The sequence below is a fragment of the Cryptomeria japonica genome, unplaced genomic scaffold (genome assembly GCF_030272615.1).
Source record: "Cryptomeria japonica unplaced genomic scaffold, Sugi_1.0 HiC_scaffold_1799, whole genome shotgun sequence".
NCBI classification, from domain to species: domain Eukaryota; kingdom Viridiplantae; phylum Streptophyta; class Pinopsida; order Cupressales; family Cupressaceae; genus Cryptomeria; species Cryptomeria japonica.
Genome location: NW_026730085.1, coordinates 17,484 through 22,500, shown reverse-complemented (window position 1 = coordinate 22,500; position 5,017 = coordinate 17,484). Strand labels below are relative to the sequence as shown.

At 64.2% G+C, this 5,017-nt stretch overlaps 1 non-coding gene across 1 annotated transcript; it reads right to left on the bottom strand.

Moving 5' to 3' along the window:
• Window positions 1–4,370: 4,370 nt before the first annotated feature.
• On the bottom strand, window positions 4,371–4,489 carry LOC131873461 (5S ribosomal RNA). Its single transcript, XR_009371405.1, has one exon. It is a non-coding gene; the product is annotated as a 5S ribosomal RNA (ribosomal RNA).
• Between the last annotated feature and the right edge of the window lie 528 nt (window positions 4,490–5,017).

The window sequence follows — 5,017 nt, the reverse complement described above, 5'->3', positions numbered from 1 at the left end:
GTCCGAACTGGGGATTTCTGGGTAGGGGCTTCGGGTGCGCATTACATTTTTGCCCAAGCGTCCAGTGGGGTTTCTGGTGCGCTCCGAAGTGGGGTTATTGGAGCGCATCAAAGGTGCGCAATGCTGGTGCGAACCCGGGAGCGCTCCGATGTGTGCTCCAAGGTGCGGCGTGCACGAAGTCCGAGCCCGGTTTGCCCCGGGTGCGCACCTCACGTGCACCTTCGCCGGGGTGAGCACCTTGGTGTGCAGACCTTGGTTGGGTTGCGCGCCCTGGTGCGCACCAAGGAGCGCTCTGAAGTGTGCTCCAAGGTGCGGCGTGCACGAAGTCGGAGCCCGGTTTGCCCCGGGTGTGCACCTCGGGTGCGCACCTCGCGTGCACCTTCGCTGCGGTGGGCACCTTGGCTGGGTTGCGCGCCTTGGTGGGCACCATGCAGTGCACGAAGTCGGAGCCCGGATTGCCCCGGGCGCGCACCTCCGCCAGGGTGGGCACCTTGGTGCGCACAACTTGCCTGGGCTGCGCACCAGGAAGGGCTCAAGATGGCACCCGCGTTCCGTTTTTTTCACTATCTTTCAGAACGGAAATTTTAAAATCTCGTTTTTTTTTTGCCTTTTCTGGAAATTAGTGAAGGCAGCGCATCAAAGGTGCGCAACGCTGGTGCGAACCTGGGAGCGCTCCGATGTGTGCTCCAAGGTGCGGCGTGCACGAAGTCGGACCCCGGTTTGCCCCGGGTGCGCACCTCGCGTGCACCTTGGTGCGCACACCTTGGCTGGGTTGCGCGCCCTGGTGGGCACCATGGTGCGCACCAAGGAGCGCTCCGAAGTGTGCTCCAAGGTGCGGCGTGCACGAAGTCGGAGCCCGGTTTGCCCCGGGTGCGCACCTCGCGTGCACCTTCGCCGCGGTGGGCACCATGGCGTGCACGAAGTCGGAGCCCGGTTTGCCCCGGGTGCGCACCTCGCGTGCACCTTCGCCGGGGTGGGCACCTTGGTGTGCAGACCTTGGCTGGGTTGCGCGCCCTGGTGGGCACCATGGTGCGCACCAAGGAGCGCTCCGAAGTGTGCTCCAAGGTGCGGCCTGCACGAAGTCGGAGCCCGGTTTGCCCCGGGTGTGCACCTCGGGTGGGCACCTTGGTGCGCATGCCTTGCCTGGGCTGCGCACCAGGGCGGGCTCAAGATGGCACCCGCGTTCCTTTTTTTTCACTATCTTTCAAAACGGAAATTTTAAAATCTCATTTTTTTTTGCCTTTTTCTGGAAATTAGTGAAGGCAGCGCATCAAAGGTGCGCACCTCGCTGCCCACCACGGTGCGCAACGCCGGTGGGCACCCGGGAGTGCTTCGAAGTGTGCTCCAAGGTGCTGCGTGCACGTTGTCGGAGCCCGGTTTGCCCCGGGTGCGCACCTCGCGTGCACCTTCGTCGGGGTGGGCACCTTGGCTGGGTTTGCCCCGGCTGCGCTCCGAAGCGGGGTTATTGGAGCGCCGCCTCTTTTTTTGTCGGAGCGTTTGGTGGGGTTTCTCGCATTGGCTCTTCCGAGGCCCGGTTGCCACCCTGGCGCGCACGAAGTCGGAAGTAGGGTTAATTGCCCGGGTGCGCACCTTTGCCAGGGTGGGCACCTTACCTGGGCTGCGCACCAGGGCGGGCTCAAGATGGCACGCGCGTTCCGTTTTTTTCACTATCTTTCAAAACGGAAATTTTAAAATCTCCTTTTTTTTTTGCCTTTTCTGGAAATTAGTGAAGGCAGCGCATCAAAGGTGCGCACCTCGCTGCCCACCTTGGTGTGCTCTGAGGTGCGCACCCGGGAGCGCTACGAAGTGTGCTCCAAGGTGCGGCGTGCACGTTGTCGGAGCCCGGTTTGCCCCGGGTGCGCACCTCGCCTGCACCTTGGCCGGGGTGGGCACCTTGGCTGGGTTTGCCCAGGGTGCGCTCCGAAGCGGGGTTACTGGAGCGCCCCCTCTTTTTTTGTCAGAGCGTTTGGTGGGGTTTCTCGCATTGGCTCTTCCCAGGCCCGGTTGTTGGGTGCGCTCCCACCCTGGCGCGCGCGAAGTTGGAAGTTGGGTTAATTGCCCGGGCGCGCACCTTCGCCAGGGTGGGCACCTTGGTGCGCACACCTTGGCTGGGCTGCGCACCAGGGCGGGCTCAAGATGGCACCAGCATTCCCTTTTTCTCACTATCTTTCAAAACGGAAATTTTAAAATCTCGTTTTTTTTTTGCCTTTTATGGAAATTAGTGAAGGCATCGCATCAAAGGTGCGCACCTCGCTGCCCACCTTGGTGTGCTCCGAGGTGCCCACCACGGTGCGCAACGCCGGTGCGAACCCGGGAGCGCCCCGATGTGTGCTCCAAGGTGCGGCGTGCACGAAGTCGGACCCCGGTTTGCCCCGGGTGCGCACCTCGCGTGCACCTTGGTGCGCACACCTTGGCTGGGTTGCGCGGCCTGGTGGGCACCATGGTGCGCACCAAGGAGCGCTCCGAAGTGTGCTCCAAGGTGCGGCGTGCACGAAGTCGGAGCCCGGTTTGCCCCGGGTACGCACCTCGCGTGCACCTTCGCCGGGGTGGGCACCTCGGCTGGGTTGCGCGCCCTGGTGCGCACCAAGGAGCGCTCCGAAGTGTGCTCCAAGGTGCGGCGTGCACGAAGTCGGAGCCCGGTTTGCCCCGGGTGCGCACCTTCGCCGCGGTGCGCACCATGGCGTGCACGAAGTCGGAGCCCGGTTTGCCCCGGGTGCGCACCTCGCGTGCACCTTCGGCGGGGTTGCGCGCCCTGGTGGGCACCATGGTGCGCACCAAGGAGCGCTCCGAAGTGTGCTCCAAGGTGCGGCGTGCACGAAGTCGGAGCCCGGTTTGCCCCGGGTGCGCACCTCGCGTGCACCTTCGGCGGGGTTGCGCGCCCTGGTGGGCACCATGGTGCGCACCAAGGAGCGCTCCGAAGTGTGCTCCAAGGTGCGGCGTGCACGAAGTCGGAGCCCGGTTTGCCCCGGGTGCGCACCTCGCGTGCACCTTCGCCGCGGTGGGCACCATGGCGTGCACGAAGTCGGAGCCCGGTTTGCCCCGGGTGCGCACCTCGCGTGCACCTTCGCCGGGGTGGGCACCTCGGCTGGGTTGCGCGCCCTGGTGCGCACCAAGGAGCGCTCCGAAGTGTGCTCCAAGGTGCGGCGTGCACGAAGTCGGAGCCCGGTTTGCCCCGGGTGCGCACCTCGCGTGCACCTTCGCCAGGGTGGGCACCTCGGTGTGCTCCGAGGTGCGAACCCGAGAGCGCTCCGAGGTGCCCACGAAGTCGAAAGTCGGGTTAATTGCATTGTTTTCCCCGGGTGCGCTCCGAGGTGCGCAACATCGGCGCGCACCAAGGAGGGCTCCGAAGTGTGCTCCAAGGTGCGCACGATGGCGTGCACCTCTGGTGCGCACGATTCGGAGCTCGGTTTGACCGGGGTGCGCACACCTTGGCTGGGTTGCGCACCTTTTGTGCGCTCCAAGGTGCGCACGAAGTCGGAGCTCGGTTTGCCCCGGGTGCGCACCTTCGCCAGGGTGCGCACCTTGATGCGCACGCCTTGGCTGGGCTGCGCACCTTGGTGGGCGCCATGGTGCGCACCTTTCGTGCGCTCCAAGGTGCGCACGAAGTCGGAGCTCGGTTTGCCCCGGGTGCGCACCTTGGTGGGCGCCATGGTGCACTCCGAGGTGCCCAAGATTGGTGCGCACCAAGGAGCGCTCCGAAGTGCGCTCCAAGGTGCGCGCGAAGTCGAAAGTTGGGTTAATTGTCCGGTTTGCCTCGGGTGCGCACCTTGCGTGCACCTTCGCCAGGGTGGGCGCCTTGGTGCGCACACCTTGGCTGGGCTGCGCACACCTTGGCACCCGCGTTTCCTTCATTTTAAATTTTTTTTTTTTACAATCTCTCAAGTGGGAAATTCTATAATCTCAACTTTTTTTGCCTTTTCAGGAAACTTTTGAATGGAGCGCATCATTGGTGCGCTCCGAAGTGTGCTCCAAAGCTCTCTCCAGCTGCGTGCACCTGCCCCGGCCGCGCACCCGGCCCCGCCCAGCTTCGCTCACCTGTCCCGGGCGTCTGGTGCGGAACCTTAGAGTAAGAAACATCACCGTGCACCTTGGCCAACGTGCGCGACTCGACCGAGCGCGCACTGGCCGAGGTGCACACCGATTTCACCTGGGTGCGCGCGCAGCACCTCGGGCGCACCGGGGTGCGCGCACAACGCCCGGGTTGCACCGTGGCCTGTGTGCTCGGGGCGCCTCGGGTGCGCGCTCGGTGTCGCCCCCGCGCGCGCGGTAGTGCGGGCAGCGCACCCCGGCCCGGCCCGGCCCCGACGAGAACGCAAACGGGCAAAAGGTTTATTCAAATAGCATTGCGACGCCCGGCGAAAAACTAAAAAAGGGTGCAACACCGGGACTTCCCGGGAGGTCACCCATCCCAGTACTACTCCGGCCCAAGCGCGCTTAACTGCGGAGTTCTGATGGGATCCGGTGCACTAACGCTGGTATGATCGCACCCGTTATGAGCTTGTCGCAGTGTGTACTTAGCAAACCGCGACCCACGTGCGAATCCACCCCGGCCACCCACCCCCGTCGAGGTGCACACCCTCCCTCGCGAAGTGCGCCCCGTTCGCCAAGTGTGAGCCCTGCCCGGGTGCGCGCACCTTGCTAGGGCGTCGGGTGTGCACCCGGCCCGGCCTACGTGCGTGCACCTGGAGGGGGCGTCGTGTGCGTGCAGTGTCCCGTCTGCAACGCGGTGCCCACACACCACCTCGGGCGCAACGACCTGCGCTCACATGTGGGCCGAGTGCACCTTGGTGCATGTTCGGGGCGCCTCGGGTGCACGCTCGATCTTGCCCCGGTGCACCAAGGCGCTCGGTTTGCCCCGGGTGCGCACTTGGTGCAAGGTGGGCACCCAAAATAGGGATCAAGCACCAAAACACAAGTTTCGGGATGCAAAATGGGACCCAAGGACCACAAATGCGTTCCAAGACCCATGATGGGTCCACGAGAACAAAAATGTGTTCCGAGACTTAATAAACAAATA